At 45.3% G+C, this 17,559-nt stretch overlaps 1 pseudogene; it reads right to left on the bottom strand.

Moving 5' to 3' along the window:
* Nucleotides 1-10,058: 10,058 nt before the first annotated feature.
* The window catches only part of LOC120836259, a 181,663-nt pseudogene continuing 174,162 nt past the window's right edge, over nucleotides 10,059-17,559 (bottom strand).

The following is a 17,559-nucleotide window of genomic DNA, read 5'->3' as shown; positions in this document are numbered from 1 at the left end:
TGTAGAAGGTATGCACTCGCCGGACCAATAAACCGTAGACTTTTTATCACTTGACTCCGCTCTCTGTGCACAGGTAACGGAAGGAGCGTGATCACGTTGTTCGACGTATGACGCATTAGCCGTCGCCAATCCCGGAATGCCTGCTTGCGAACCTAGTTTCGCGTGTCGTGCGGCCCACGGGGCTGCTGTGGATTTCGCTTTATGGTAAAAGGTATCTCGATCGAAAAGTCCTACCCATAGGTCGGCAAGAAGCAATTTCGTCAAAACCTAAGACATTATTGTGATGCGTTCAGTGCTCGGTTCGGACAACAACTGCTCGTGCTACATCGTGGTGAATCTCCACGTATCCTTTCCTTCTCGGTTTGTGTTTTAGTGGTTGTCCTGCAGTGCGCGTGTCGACATATAGCACGGATTACATCTTTCAAGTCCGGTTTTTTCAACGTAAGTGCGCTGCAACTTATTCGGCGACAATTGACCGTTCTGCAGTGTCTATCGTCTGGGAGTAGGAAAAATGATTTTCCCGAAATTCTACAGCAGTCACCTGCAATTAGCTGCCTGAAATCATGTGAAAACTGCAGTTAGAATACTGACTTTTTAATTCTCCCTGCGTTTTGTGAAAACACGTTTGATGGACACCTTTGTTGTGAATACACGTTCCTGGACACACGTCTAATCGACACTAATGTTTCATCGACACTCGTTACACGAATTGCGCGTTGCAGGGGTATTTCATCGCGCCTACATTCCTGAGATGCGTGCTGACCGACCCAGCACACCCGTTCACACCACTTTTTGGGAAGTCTGCAGGAACTCATTACAAAAAAAAAACTATTTTGAGTTGTTTATAAAAATCTGATGTTGATAAAACGATCTGTCGATGTAACATCGTTCGTTGAACTGATTGCAGCCCCAATGAGTGGCGACTGCCAGAAGAATTTCGGGGAAAAAATTCGGTCGGCAGCCTTAAAACTTCATACTATCTAGGAATTATACTTGGTTCTTGTTTTCAGCGCAATTTTCTCAGTTCTAGAACAGTTTAGTAGTACCTTTTGATATTTTACCAATTGCTTATTTTGTAGTTTTTTTACTGAATGGGCTGTGTGTAATAAACTTCTAGGAGATTTGAAAACAATTCCTTGTGTTTCTTTACCTGACGTTTTTGTGAACACCTGGGTGAGTGAAGTTTTTAAGGGTTTCCTTTATGTTTTAAGTGGCTTGATAAAGTTTGACACGCCTTAAATGAGTTTCAGATGTTCATTCTTCTTTTACATCTAAATACAAGGTTTCGTTTCTCTTTTAAGATGTTCAGTGACAAACACTTGTTTGTTTCACCTTTCATAAGATTGCGGTAAAAATGAAAAACTACAGGCAGCTATAGGGTAAAAGGACCCCTAGGACGCGCTTTACAAGAAGCTATAGCGGACCATACAGAGAGCAATTGACGGCTAATGAAACCATAGAAAAAGCCGTAGGTTGCTATTGCAGGGTGTCTTAAAAGATTCATAGAGATCTCTATAGCAGATCATACAAGAAGCTATAGGCGGCTGAGGGAAACGAAAGAAAAGCTATAGGCGGCTATAGCATCCTTTTTATAGAGACCCATAGATTAAACCTTAGCTTCCGCTGAAAAAGCTGTAGACCTCCATAGGCGAGACCAAAGGACAAGCTACAGAAAGCCATCAAAGTGGCTATAGCTAATTGGTCCAGTTCTTTATAGCCGGCCATACAGGGAGTTTTCTATAGCCGATCATACACCATTTTTGTACGGGTGTTCCAGCTAAACAAGCTTGGCGCAGTATGGCCATCGAAGCTTTGCGCCATAAAGCCCGTAATCAACCAACCAACCACAATGTAGCGTTGGTCAGTCGCTTCAGGTTGCAATCCTTATAAAAAGATTAGAAAACGAGTTCCATCTCCTCATGTAGAGTAGCAACGCAGGTAGTCCTGTCCAACTAGGTCCTGAACTCACATTCGATGTTGAGCTGCCGTGATGGTTCGCGTGGACAGTCCGCGTTTCTCGCCCGTCTCACCAACTGGCGCAAGGCTTCGTTGCTTAGATACGGGGTACTTCGAAGACGCTGCTACACTACACTCTTAGAAAAAAGGGTACCAAAAGGAGGTAACAGACCGCCTTCAGTACCCTCCTCCCGGCCAGGGGAGAAGCGCTTCGCTTGTTACCTCCTCAGGCGCAGCAGACACTAAGAATGCGTTGCTATAAGGTGAAGTTGGCCGCGAAGGAGCAGCAACGAGGTAAGTATTATCTTCCAGAGGGTGCATCTGTTTCGGCGCTGCCAGAGCCTGGGCGCTACGATTGGCTGTGGGAAGGCGCAAACGAGTTCGCTTATTGGTCCTCGTATGACACGTCATTCTTCGCGCATGCGTGGATAGCCTGTCTCCCTTGTGTCGCAGGGAAAACTAAGTGCGGCAACGCCTGGAGGTGGCGTTGCCGAAGACGACTGAAGAGCCTCCAAGAACGCCGGAGCACTCACACTCACTCGCCGCTACGCACCACAACGACGTCCCTGGATCGGTGTCCAACAACCTAAACATTATTATCGACGGCTACGACGCATCGGCACTCGTGGACACCGTAGCAGACTACTGAGTATTGAGTGGGAAGCTCTCACGCTGCCTGCGAAGAGTGACAACGCTGTGAGAACGCCCTCAAATACGAACCGCCGGTGGGCACCTCATCACACCAGTCGGGCCATGCACTGCTCGCGTCAAGATCCACGGTGAGATGTGCCCTGTGAAGTTCGTCGTTCTGTAAGACTGTCCGAGGGACGTTATCCTCGGTATGGACTTCCTCTGCGAGTATGGCGCCGTCATCGACCTCGGAACGAACCGGTTGACGCAACGAAAACCTGTTTCACCACCAGAGGAACCCAAAGCGACGATGTCTGCGGTGCGAGCCCTCGCAAGTCACGTGAACTTACAGGCGCGGTCGAGTGTTTTCGTAATCGTCGAAATTCCCAAAGCTTTCTGCGGCGAAGTTTTGCTCGAAGGAAGCCTCCAGTTGCTTCTTGGAAGAGGAATAGGCGTCGCAAGAGTAGCTGCTCAAATTCAGGATGGCCACACTGTGGCCCTCGTGACAAAGTTCCGAAATGAAGCGCAACACCTAGCAAAAGGTGCAGCCGTGGGCCAGGTCGAGGAACTCCGAAACTCCGCCGCTATCGCCGCCATTACTGACGAATCCTCGCCACCTCAGCAAGACAGTACGTCGCCAGCGCAGCTCGACATTGACCCTAAGCTTCTGGGCCCGAAACGACGATAGCTGATTAACCTACTCGCCGAATACCGCGACTGCTTTGCCACGTCGTCGAAAGTGCTGCAAAGCAACGTTGCAAAGCACCACAAAAGAGATTCCAGGACTGACAAAAATCATTGTATGAACCCAAATTAGAATTTGAGCGGACTCTCCGAAACTGTGCGAGTTTGCCAGGCGATAATTTTATATGTTTACTGAATTTTTAACTCAAACCCACTTCTCACTTTTTTACCAGTTGGTTTTACATGTAACGCCAGAGTAGTTCGATATGGTCGTGCGTTACGCCGGTGCTGTGCAATATTTATTTGGCGAACGCTGGTTCAAACCTAGATAACCAGTTTGACTACAACAATTATCTGAAAGCTTTTATGTACCTTTGCGATGTTTAAAAGTATTCTGAAAAATCAACTTGGTGTACGTTTTGACGGCTCTGCAGATGTAATTTTAAGCGCCTTTCTAGTGTCAGGGGTTGGGCTTGTCCATTACACATGAGCTACCGTCTCATGACTGCCTCCAGTTGTTAGATACCAGACTAATTATAAGAGAAAAAAATATGTGCTAGAGTTCCAACGCTCGCGTGCAGAAGGGTATGTTGCCGTTTGACTCGACCTATTCAATAACTGTAAAGCGAGCTAAAGGCAGCGTCTGCGTAGGATCTGCTGTCAGGAAGTCATGCTCACACACAACGCAGAGCAACTATGATAATCAGGTGGCCAGACTGACGTCGGCCGGTTTCCTGCTCCAGAAAATCAAGGGGACTCGGAGAAACCGAGACGAGCAGCTGCAAAGAGCGTGCCGACCATAAGTGCTGCCCTATATACATGAAGTCTCCCACACCCTGAATAGGTAGTGAGCAGGTACAATGTGTCTATCGTGTTTTCCGCGCCACGCAAGCTTGCGGGCGCGTAAAACACGATAGGCACGATAGGTTCGAGGATTTTGTCTGAAAAATAAGAAGAGGAGACAGATGGCCCCAACAAAAAGCAGGTCAGTCCGTGTGTGGAATTTTCTACAGCAGTGGTTTGGCTTTCCCACGTGTGGAAAAGACAAACGGGAAATTTTGTCGATGACCGGCACAAGAGCATGAGCTATCGAGAAAAGATGTAGGAAATGCGCACTTGCCCATGCATTGTGGGACATGTATGTGTACGCTACGACTTCACAAGACTAGGATCCTCAGCCGGAGTAAAGACCATACCGCAAGAAAGCTGAGAAGCGTTTTATACACAGAATAAGGGAAATGCCCGAGTGAGCGACACTTGAGTTTCCTTGTTTGATACTGAATTTCAATTCTTATCTTGGTTGATACAGTGATTTCGGCACGCAGGGGATGTCTCTTGTTTCGTATGTTTTCTTACTCATTTTCTTCCTTTATAGCATGCCTAGCATGCTCGCTCCGAACCCTTCGCAGTCGCTTGGAGGCGAATAAATCTAGTTAAAAATTGCGCTTGTCCTTGTCCACACATTCGTGTTCGTTCTTTGTATTTGCGCAACAAGTATATCCAGTGCTTTGTATAGTCCGCACATGTAGATAGTCCGGAAAGTACAATAGTTGAGTTAGGGATGTCCTTGTGGAAACCTTCCCTAGCCTCTGCTCACGTCTTGAACAAAACATTTGAAGCTCTTATTCCCATTTTATTGATTACCGCTAGTATTGGTTACAGGTGAAAATACGCCGGTTAAACATGGCTCGTTGATTAGATAGTTCATATATGCTACACTTGGCACGCTGTGCATGTATCCAATCTACAATTTGGATTGGTTGTTTTCAGGGGAATCAGCTGAAATAGGTTTGGCACAGGATCGTACGTACCTCATACACGAGGAAATACGTAATAACAATTTTACTATGCCTCCGGCGTTTCATCGGCGTTTCATCGAAACTTTTGCAGACGCATCGCACAACCTTGTCTGGATGGTGAGGCCTGGGCAACTTGTCTCGGTCGTGACCTCGGGGAGCCGTGCACCTCGGAGGGCCGACCTCGGAGAGCTAAGCTGGTTTGAAAACGTGTCCTTCGTACTGTTCCTTATTGGTTTGGAATCATCCTAACCATGAAGTGTTTATCTTTCCAATCCACCTAAACCACTCTCTTGTCGGAAACTGGGTTCCATTATTCCTTCGTGGGAAGCTTGTACAGAGAACGGCGTTAGGAAGGAGAGGGGAAGGAAGTAACGGTTACAAGTCATTTTGGTGCTTTCATAAGTAATCTTATTAGGCTTGGGATTACTTTTTAATAAATTTATTCCAATGATTACAAAATTGCTCTAAAAAGTAATCGATTACAATTAATTTGATTACTTGAATCGAGTAGCGTACAGGTCTCCGTCTGGATAAGGCCCAAAAAGAGTGGAACGGCAGCTGTAACATCGCCGCTTGTTGAAAGTGTCGGGAGTTTCATTGAGCCGTAAGTTCCCTGCGTGTGGTGTTAAAAAAAAACCAAAATGATAAACAACGTTTACTATGTTACCTTGATTGTGACATCAAAATGCGACGTCCCAACCATGCATGGTGATCAGTATGCATGAGACTAAAAACCAATGCCAAGGGCACAGGCTCTGGCTTCTTGAACTCTGAAAAAAAATCTACAGCCTACTTTTCCGCACAGCACTCCATTAGCCAATCAACACGGCATACAGAGGCAGTTCGGCGAATGACGGTGCCGGTACATAGGACTAGACCAAAAACGCGGTTTGAGTGGTGACATTAAGCAATGCAAGCGTGACGTTTTGCATTGCTTAATGTCACAACTCAGACTGCGTTTTTGTGGTCTAATTATATTTTCGACATAGTCATTCGCTGAGCTGCTTCCTTAACTTGTGATGATTAGCTCTCCGAGTGTTCTGCGGGAAAGAGGACGCACGGGATTTTTTTAGAGTGTGCATCACTTGTCTAGTGTTTCAATAAAAAAAAATCGAAAATTCGCCTTATAGTGAAACGTGAGATAGAGTAAAATGACGCTACATCAACGCACACAAAATCTATTTAAATGTGATAAATCTAAAAATGCTAGAGAGCAACCCATTGTTTCATTATTGCAGCGTTCATAAAGACTGCGAGATGCTGTCCTGACTGATCAAACAGCGGATTATCGACGTCTGTTATGGCCCGCAAAGTGGGAACCTCTCTTCCCTTTTGGTTTACTTAGAGTTTTTCCTCAATATCACGAATTAAAATAAATACAACGTAGTCATGGGAGGCGATTTTAATCTCAACATGCTAATTGGAACATGTAAATTACAATACAATTTGATGCGCTCATTAATGCGAACGGATGTGAGGTTATGGTAAATACTGCAAGAAGAACTACTACTGAATCATCGAAAAAGATGGATTTATTTAATACAAGCTCGTATATCAAATCTGGCGTGGTGATAGCTTATATAAACGATCACTTGGGTATATTGTTGTGTATAAAGAAAAAGCAAACTGGGAACATAAAACATAATAATCAGTTCGCCATACCCTTTCAGATTATAACGTCTGGTAACATATACGACTTCAGACAGAAATTATCTTGTTTTGATTGGGATGATATCCTTTATAAAATGAACGCAGAGGACGCATGATATTTTTCTTAAAGTGACACCGACACCCCCCTAATTTTTTTCTTTTTTTTTTTTGCCAAACGCTTTATTATTGTGTCGGAGGACTACCCAAATAATATTTTGCAACAGAATAGCGTATTTTTTTTAACATAGCCAAAAGACGCAACTGCTCGAAACCGAAACCGAAACCCGACGGAGGTCGGAGAAGTGGAGAGAAGAGAGTGAGTGGCGGAAGTCACGTGGCTACACCCGACCGTGTTTTTTTGTTTGTTTTTTCTCCTTCCCGTAGTAGACGACATGCGACGCGTACGGGAACTGTTCGCCGTGCGATTCTTTTGCAGTTATGTATGATCCGCTCGTTCTTCTGTACTCCAAGATGAGTTGGAGATGAGTAGTGAGTGCCCGTGGTGAATTTTGATCGGCTCCGAAAAGAATACACCCAAGATGTTGCGTGAAGAGCTGGCTCACATGTCCTGCGTCCGAAACAGAAGTGGCATTGTGCAACAGAGTTTCCGAAAGATCAACGGGATCGGGACCAATGGCTGGCTGCAATTCCTGTCGACCATTCACGGGCACCTCGGAAAGCCGACGCTACCGGATTTATATGCTCCTTGCATTTTGTGGAAAGTGATTACATTGAGTTCGCAGGTGTCAAAAAGGAAATCCCAAACCATTTAATTCAGCGACGTGTCGTCCACAACATTTGTTTCTTTTTTTTTTTGTTTCTTCAGTGATAATTGTAAAAAAAAAAATGTAAACATCAAAAAACACTTATAAAAAGGTTCTACGGGGGACTGAACCCGGTCCTACCGTTTTGTGAAGCGGACGTCTTTCCCACTGAGTCACTGGGGCATATAGAAAACGGGCGATCTCTTTCCTTAGTAATACTTCAGCCGATAAACTAAGTTGGAAAGTTTGCTGCCGATTTTCCTCTAGCAAAAGCACTCCCGGGTCGAAGTCGGGATGCACCACGCATTGGCCACATTCTCACCTAGTAAAGAAATCGTACGCGTGCATATCCAACTCGAAGTAGACACGTCGTGCTTGACGTTTGCGCGAGCGATGTCTTCAGCCACGAGAAGGGAGCGACGGCTCGGCGACGTCTTCGTGCAAATCGGCTTGGTGGCCGGGCGTGTCGTACGGGGTGAATACCAATTCTTTTGATCAGTCTCAAATTTCTCTTTTAAAGGCAGACGAAATTCGCCGGTACCGCGAACGACAGTTCTGAAATAGAGGTCCCACGCCCGTCGTCCGCTGCTATCGGCTTCCGGTTGTCAATGGAACTTTTTTTTCAATCAACGTGTTTGCAGCTTTTTAGAAGCCACAAAAAATGGGTTTCATATTTTTTCTATTTTTAATATTGAGTGTGTGCCTTCAGTGACCCACGACTTTGATTAATTTTGGTGGTCGCATCGATACCTTAGAAAACGGCCCGTGACCGCGGACAAGAGAGTGAGCGAGACTCGAACCGGCCAGTTGTTGATCGGCGGTTTTCGGGCGGAAAGAAACCGAATTTCGAGCCGCAAATTCTGTTCTGGGTAGTTGAGCTCTCATATGTCACGTACAACTAAAAACCTCGGCGAGCATAAATACCTTGTCAGTGTCCCTTTAAACAAAACAGGAAAAAAGTATATGAAAGCTGCTTTCCGAAAAAGATAGGCACTATTAAAAAAGGTTGGAAACCATTGATTACAAAAGAATTACTTTTAAATCTTCGCACGAAAAATGCGTTATAAAAAAAATTTATGAAAACAAAATCAATCGAAGAACTAACAGTTTTCAGGCGTTATCGAAACCAATTAAACAAAAAATTCTGAAATGCCAAAGAAATCTATATTTTGTTACTTTTTCTTTTGTGTGATGACAGAGTCGACGTTGTGTAAAAAACACAAAAAAACTAAAACCTGTCTTGGGTGGTTCATGTTGCACAAAACAAGTGGAAGAGATCAACCACAATGGTTAAGAGCTCTGAAGACAAACATTGTCGAATGGGTTTAATGAGTACTTTATAAGTCTAATTAAAAACGTGCCGAGTAAGATGATTGCAAATATTCAATGCTCGAAATAATCAATCCATGTTTTTTAGCCTGTTAATTGTATAATTTCTTTTGGTACCTGCATCACGACTGCTAGCTTAGATTGCTCGGGGGTCGTCAAATTGTTTTCCACAGTTTTTTTTTTTGTTTTTTTTTATCTTGTCACCTTTTCAAGATGGTTTTGTTAAAAGGTACTATTTTTACATTTAATATTTTAGTAAGTGTTTGAATATGTCGGTGTGCCAGCACCAAGAACTTATAGTGGTTTCTGGGAACCAAATAGAATAATGATGCAAAAATATTATTACTATTTAATATTCTTCTTCCTATCTATTATTATTATTATATTATTAATACTATTATATTGAATATGTTACAAATTCTACCTAAAAGGTTAAGTCACACATTATCTTGTCGGCTTTGACGAACCAGATTGCTTCGTCATGAGTATAGTCCTCGATAGGAAATGTTGTATTGTGTTGTATTATTATTAATATTAATATTATGTCGCAGCGAGACTTGTGATTCCGACAACGGAAACATGGATTATGATTTTATATGCTTACAAGTTTGAGATGACCAGAGTAGTGCCTATGGTTTGCTTGGTACATAAAATTGTGAGATGGTATCGAGTAGTCAATGTTTATATCAGTTCTTAAGTACCTTATACCCTGGACTATTGTCCAGGGACTCTACACGTTTGAAATTTGACAAATTACGCGGTGTGGACTATCTACGGGTGCGGACTATTGAAGGACTTGTATTTTAATGTTGTCCAAAATCACGAGGTATTCCAGATTTTGTACTTGTCACGTTATGTTAATGATGAGTTCTGTATCATATAAGTTATTTTTTTGTTTGTGCTGATTAAACTTCCACTCTTCAGGATGCGTGGCTAATGAGAACTTCACGTGCGAACTATGCGGACTATAATTAAGAAAGTAACAAGTAGCAAGAAAATATTGAACAATATAAAAAAGCGTTTCAAACAAATGAGTTGCGTAAATCTGTCGACAAAAACCGACGTGCAAAGTAACAATTACACAAATTTATGCACTACGTGTTTTCTTAGTTTTTTTGTTTTATTGCATACTTAAAGTTTTTATATCTATAGCGTCAGTGCGCATGCGCGCCATGAGAGATCCAAAGTTGAAATTGTGGAATTTTATTCAAATCAATTTATAAATTGAGTTGTTGCCTGCGTTTGGTCACCACATTGTGCACTTGTTTGTAATAGTCATAGTCGAGTTAGGACTGCAGGAGAACGCACGTAAGAAATCTGGAGAATTTCCCATTGGAAGGTTCACCCTGGAAGAAAAAATCAATTAAAGCGGTTACTCTTTTGTAATGTCTGGATGGCTGATTTATTAGAACTGTGCTTCACATAAAAGTATGAGAGTATACTTATAAAAAAACATCAAGGCAGTAATTTTTGATCACAGAAAATATTCCGAAACAGAAAGCTTAAGGAACTGATTTATCTCATTGTACAAAAAAACACTTCCATTTCAAAAGGACATGATTTAAAACAACAGCAGGTTTTCTGTTGACTGAATACAATGTCAACGTAAAAATTGTTACCTTGTTGTAGCCTACGCTCAAATGTAAACCGAACTCCTGCCATGGAAATTTTACATCATATCATTTCGTAGGTATTCACTCATATTCACTTATCAATGATTGTGTTAAGATGCTTTGACCATTTACCTTTAACAATAAAATGAAGCACTGTTCCGGTCTAGTAGTTTTAACGCTGGTGCCACCGAGGTTGCGACTCCAGGTAACTAAAAATATAATAAAAGTTCATGAACAAAAAAAAAATCAGGCCAGAATATTTAACACAACGAGAATTTAAATGACTTCGTTGTGCACATTTTCGTGCTCTATTATCCTGGGAAGTATATTTTTTGTGTCTAGTTTTGTATTTTCAAACTCTCCAACGTTTCTTGTTAATCATAACTTCGCTTTTGTACACCCTGTTTGGCCAACGCCACCGAAACTGTATTTATTGTTTACCTAAGCTAACAGGGTTCCTAAGGACACATGCTTGCGGTACCATCAGTGGCATGTCTTTGATCGTTCTCTGCTCACTATCTTTGTCCGTAAATACCCCCGGATACCGTGATCACGGGGTGCAAGACGGACGGTTGATTGGTCTAACTAGCACGCCGATTCCAATATCCTGCCGGGTTAGAGGTATAGGGGAGGTGGTAAGGCCAGTTGGCTCGAACTTTAACGCCCTCAAAGAACGATCAAGTACTGAGACAGAGTGGAGTGGACAGAGTGCTGCGTCGGCGCGCTGCCGCAGCTCGTGTTCAATCAGTGTTTCAGTTGACGCTCCGGGTCGAAATCGCTGAGTTGATGCTGTCGTTGTGTGATTATGATTTTTAATGAGGAGGCAGTGAACGGGGATTAAGGATACTTAGTAACAACTTGCTGTGGTAGTTGGGGATACGGGACGAGCTTTCGTAGTGGCAGCAATGCTAAAAATATTAGACATATATTGTCAAGATCGACGCGATTTATAATCTCACCCGCCAACGTTTACTTCCTTTAAAGAAAATTTTCATTAAATATTGTAATTATTTAGTGTAGTGGTTCTCAACCATCGATGTTTCGCGGGCCCCTTGTGGATCGGCGGAGATGATGAAAGACTTCGTTCGTGGTGAGAGGAGGGGAATGTATAGGTTAATTTAACTTTAAAAACGCAAACACGTACTTTCCGCACAAATTCATCTGATTGCCATTGTGAAGTTGAGAATCAACTTGTTCTACCGAAGCGTTACTTTAGAGGTCAGATCCTGCGTGTATGGCGGCTTACTCTATAAATATTTTGCAAAATTATTCTTGTCTATGAGCTTCGTAATATTTTTAACTATCTAGAAACTCCGTACGTCTGCTAGTGAGGTGTTTGTTTAGTAAAAATCGTAAGGGTGCAGGCGAGCTGGTGAATATTAACTGTGTTGAAATTAACCTGAGACTGGGGGTAGACAAGAAACATCAAAACGTAGAAGGTACCAAAAATAGACAGGACGAAATCTTGAGACGTCGTCCTGTCTATTTTCTGTCCCTTCTACAGTTTGATGTTTCTTCTCTACCCCTTCCTCAGGTTAATTTCAACATGGTGTGTTTAGTGCATATGACCCATACATAACGCTAATAAAAGTAAGCTTTCAGATACTGACTTTATTGTGGCAAAGCAATGAGGCTTTTTTGAGGTCCTCGTTTAGCTGTCGCAGTCGAGAGCGCACCGACTGCGACAGTGCCCTAATGTCGCGCGCCGACATTACAGCGCTCGACATTAGGGCGCTGCGACAGTAGCGCGCGACATTAGGGCGCTGCGACAGTAGTGCGCTTGACATTAGAGCGCACGTCACGAGAGCGCAGTGCCAGTTGACCGCGCGACACGAGAGCGCACAACCATTTGAGCGAACACCGCAAAATGTGCGATGAACCCGCGGCTCCACAGACAGAACAAAATTGGGCGACTCATCGGATCGGAGCATTGGTGATTTTCGATCAATTAAATATTCCATTAATGAAAAAAAAAAAAAAATAAAACGGGTACGACTTTTTCTAACCAATTGTTTATACTGACATCTGAGAGAAACGGGGGCAAGGGAGTGGGGCATATAGGTACCGGGGATGCCTGCATTTGGGTGGAGCAGCGAGTCTAAGATTTCTTCACGATGCCGCGGTGCTCCTCTGGGATATACTATATATAGCTTACTTTTTGCTATATTTGGTCTATTCTTGACAAGCATTTGGGCTTTAATCTATTCGGTGGCTATTTAGACGTCCCTCTCATGGCTTTAAGACGTATTGTGACCTCCATTACCGTAATAAAGAAAGCTCACCGCTAAAAGCTATCAGCAAAAAATACACCGAAGGAAAGCTCAGCGCACTTTTATAGGATGCAAAGCTTTCCAGAATTTTGACGGATACAGGAAAACGTCCCCTGCAAATCTGTGAACTATATTTGCGCATATTTTTTCCAAAATCTTCATTCGTTGACGCGTTGCTTACGGTGACGTCACCTTCTGTTGTTCATAGAACAAACCTAAAGGTTGTGTTCTATGAACACATACCTTTGGGTTCTGGGACATGCCCTTTCTGCATGTCCCAGAACCTAAGGGTTCTTTAGGGTCTGGGACATGCAACCCCTTTTCTGGGACATGCCTTTTCTGCATGTCCCAGAACCTAAAGGTTCTTTAGGTTCTGGGACATGCAACCTCTTTTCTGGGACATGCCCTTTCTGCATGTCCCAGAAAAGAGCTTACAAAGAAAAAAAAAGATGAAAAGAGAAAAACAACCGCATCTCCACGTGGTGAATGATGATGATTGGGGGAAGCTCTGGTGGTGCTTGTCTGCGTAGACGCTGAGCCGCAGCATGCCGAGCCTTTCGTTCGTTTTCATCCATGTCACGCTGCGGTCAAATGCTCGAAAGCGTATATAACCATGTTCCATACCACACATTCTCTTTCTGACATGGACGAAAACGAACGAAAGGCTCGGCCTGCTGCGGCTCACCGTCTACGCAGACAAGCACTACCAGAGCTTCGCCCAAATCAACATCATTCACCACGTGGAGATGTGTTTTTTTTGTACTTTTTTGCCCTACACGAGCACGGGAGCACGTGCTCACGTGCTTGAGAGCACGAGCACACAGCGCCGGACATCGGACGGACATACGGACATGTCTAGCCCCTAAGGAGCTTCGCCCCTAAAAAATACTTGTCTATCGCTTTGTCCCTTCCTTGCATTCTACAAAACCGTAGCTTCTCCACCTTTCTTCTTAGAAAGTAGTTCAATCTTCTGGGGCCGAATTCGAGTGCTTTGATTCAGAAATATAAGGAGATCAAAGATTTCAGAAATATATGAATATCGAAGAAAAAACCGCCGCACAAACAGAAATAAAAGTTCGAGCTGAAAAGTTTTAGAGATGAATAGAAATCGAACTTGTACACAAGGATAGTGCCAAGGTAGTAAATCTAAAGGATTTATTGTAAAATTCGTAGGTCTGATTTTTTTCCGACAAAAACGTCTCCAGAGACAGAACCAATGCGTCAAGATCTCTAGCGGCCAGATTCCGAAAAGCGCGTAAGAAATAGTGTCTGCCCCACCGGATGCTGGGGGTCTCGCCCCAGCGCTCCATTCCTCCACTGCGCAGACATCAACGCATATTTCATTTTTATTGTCGGTACAGGTTCCCAGATTAAGCGTTTAGTAAAATTGTCATTTGTGACAATATGAATGGTTGGCGTATGAAACTTGGCATGAGAGCTCCTTTCCCGAAAATGATCTTGAAAACTCCGTAATACGATTAAGCATTTTACATGTTGCTTCTTAACATCTGAACGTTTTAAAATAATTTAAAATAAAAATTAGTCAGGTCGGTGGTGAACTTTATCAATTAAAATCAAACAGCTAATGAAGCTAGGTCAGGTGCGATGGGTTTTACTGCAAAAATGAACGCTACTTATATTCTTTCACTTTTTGTTCTGTTGTCCGCTTTTTGTAACACTTGTTGGTTTGTCACATGCAAAAATTTTGTCGACTCATTCGTAATGGCTTTGCTGAATTCCGCGGCATAAATCACAGCGGGTTTTAAATAAAGTCGGGCCACTCGGGTCGGGCCACTCACGCAGGACTGGTTGTGCGCTCTGATGACGGGCGCTCTAATGACACGTGCGCTACTGTCGCTGCGCTCTCGAGTCGCGCGTGCTAACGTCGTGGCGCTCTACTGTCGGCGCTCTTGTGTCGTGCGCTCTAGAGTTGTACAGCCGTCGCAGACCCTTTTTAAAGTAAGCTGTTATACGATATAAGCAAATCCAATTTAACTATCGTGGGAGGTCTGCAGGCAAGACCTCAAGAAGACGTTTGCCTGCCAACACCGACGCGAGAGGGCCGAAGACCTGCTTCGAACAAGGAGTTAAGGCCTAGATGAGAGACACACCAGCTTAGTCTAGGATGCTCTGCACCTGAACGCTCGCGCCGACGCTCAAGCCAGCAACAAAAAGAAGCTGAGGATCCTCATGTGAGGTGTGGAGGATAACATTTTCGGCGGTCTTGTTCGCAACCGCACTTCTAACATCGAATAGTTTATCACTGAGGCCATAAACATAAGACGTGCTCCTCTCGCAAGAGCCAGCCACTACCATCAACACTCGAGCGAAGCTGCTTCTTCGCTATCGTGCTACGACATCAGTTTCAGCTTCACTGGCATCCGCAACGTCATACGTGAAGTTGTCCAGGAAGAGCTGAAGAAGCTGCTGCCCGCTGCCACAGGCCCGGCACCACTTTGCATCGCCAAAGTAGTAAGAGAGGAGATTCAGCGAGCCATCCAGCCAGAGGCTCCCGTCATCGTGGCCCCATCCGAAGGGCCATTGGTGACATACGCTGCAGTAGCCCGACGGTCGCCGCCGGCTGCTCCCCTCAACCAGGCGCGACTTTGACGAGACGACCCTTCTACGCAGTATCTCCGACGCCAGGAAGATCGAGCGCACGTGCTTGGTGAACCAGTTGTGCCAAGAAAGACATACGTCTGGCGAACGGCTGACTGACGACCTGTGTGCTTCCACTGCGTTCAAGGTGGCCACGTATGTCGACAATGTGCTTGCCGTAAGATTGGACTTGTACGGTTCGTGGGAGACGCCCTGTGTCTGAGGTACGGTGTGCGACCGAGGGATATTAATTAGTTTTCGCACCGGCCACCATCCCCTGGGCAAGCTCCTCACCGAGGATCCCGCTCGCCGTCCCCGCGCCGTCCCGTGTCACCTCCTCGTCGGTCCCGTGGAAAGATCCGTTCGCCCGTTTCCCGCCGGGAAAACTAAGTGTGGCAAAGCCCGGAGGTGGCGTGGCCGGGGACGACCGAAGGACGCCGAAGCGCTCCCACTCTTCGGACTCCACGCATGGCAACGACGACGCTTCTGGAACCGTGCCCAACAACCTAGACATTGTAATCGACGGCCGCGCAGCATCAGCACTTTTGAAGATTGGGGCAGACAACTCAGACCTGAATGGGAGGCTCTCTCGATGCAGAAGGCTATGACGCACGACGGTGGACCACAAAGCCGAACCGCCGGAGGACACCTTTTTAAACCCATCGGAAAGTGCACTGCCCCAGCCAAGATTCATGGCGAGACGTGCCCTGTAAATTTCTCGTTCCACAAGACTCTGCCAGAGACGTCATTTGTGGCATGGACTTACTGTGTTAATACGGCGCCGTCATCGGCCATGAACAGAATAATTTGACGCTGCGGACACTTGTTTCGCCTCCAGAGGAACTCCAAACTCCGAGTCCTAGTCGCTGCCAACCACGTGAACATTCTGCCGGAATCAAGTGTTGTTGTACCCGTCGTGACCGATGCATCTACGTGCGGCGAAGTTGTAAGGGAAGACAACCTTCAATTGCTCCTGGGAAGAGGTATCGGCGTCCCAAGAGGTGTAGCTGAACTTTAAAATGTTCGCACTGGGGTCGTCGTGAAGAACTTCCGACAAGAAACGCAACAGCTCACGAAAGAGCAGCTATCGGTCACGTCGAGGAGCTCCCAAACTCCGCCGAAATCGGCGCGATCACAGAAGAATCCTCGCCACTTCTGCAAGACTGTACGTCACCAGCGCTGCCCGGCAATGACCCTAAGCTTCCAGGTCCGAATCGACGGCAGCGTATTAACCTCCTCTCGGAATAGAGCCACTGCTTTACGACGTCGGTGAAGGGACGCCACACCGCCGATGCAAACCACCGCATCGTTGCCAAGGACGACGCGCTCCCTGTGTATTGATCGCCGTACCGCGTCTTCGCATAAAAAGAGAGGTAATCCAGGAGCAAGTTTATGAGATGCTGAACGACGACCTAATTCAGCATTCAAGCAGTCCGTGGGCCACTCCAGTCGTACTAGTTAATAAGAAGGACGGAAAGCTTAGGTTCTGCGTGGTCTAGCGGAAACTGAAGGCGGCGATGAACAAAAAGATGTATACCCACTCCCCCCCACTCCCCCGCATTGACGACACGGTTGACCGGCTACCCCACTTTCGATACTTTTTATCGATGAACCTGAAGAGCAGCTATTGGCAGATCGAAGTCGAAGAACGGGACTGAGAGAAGACAGCTTTCGTCAGGGCGGATGGACTGTACGAGTTCAAGCTCTTCCGCTGGCTGGCAAGTTGCTGGCGCCGTGCATAGCCCTTCGGACTACGCACGGCGCCAGAAGCGTTTTAGAGTGTCATGGACAACGTACTGGCAGAACTGAATTGGCAGAGCTGCCTTGTCTAGCTGAACGATGTCGTAGTGTTTTCCGGCAACTTCGAGAAGCACTTACGACGACTCCGAGCTATTCTCCAAGCCATACGTACCGCCGGACTCTTCCTCAATCCGTCGAAGTCTCGGTTCGCCTATGATGAACTGAAATTCCTAAGTCGCGTGTTTAGTAACGAAGGCGTTTGCCCAGACCCAGAGAAGATTCGCGCCGTCGCGGAATTTACAGCGCCGAAAGACGAGAAAGCTGTGCAAAGATCCTTTGGACCATGTGCCTACGCTCGGCGCTTCGTTCAAGAATCGCAAGGATTTCCGCACCGCTCACAAACCTCAGGAAGGGCGCTGAGAAGTTCGATTGGATCGAGGAATAGCAGCAGGCACTCGACGAGCTGAAGCGAAGGCTCCAAACTCATCCTGTTCTTGGACACGACGATCAGGATGCAGAAACCGAG

Source organism: Ixodes scapularis, unplaced genomic scaffold (genome assembly GCF_016920785.2).
Source record: "Ixodes scapularis isolate PalLabHiFi unplaced genomic scaffold, ASM1692078v2 PGA_scaffold1__304_contigs__length_218370807, whole genome shotgun sequence".
Lineage (NCBI taxonomy): Eukaryota > Metazoa > Arthropoda > Arachnida > Ixodida > Ixodidae > Ixodes > Ixodes scapularis.
The sequence above is the reverse complement of the archived record's forward strand: the minus strand, read 5'-3'. Positions and strand labels throughout refer to the sequence as shown.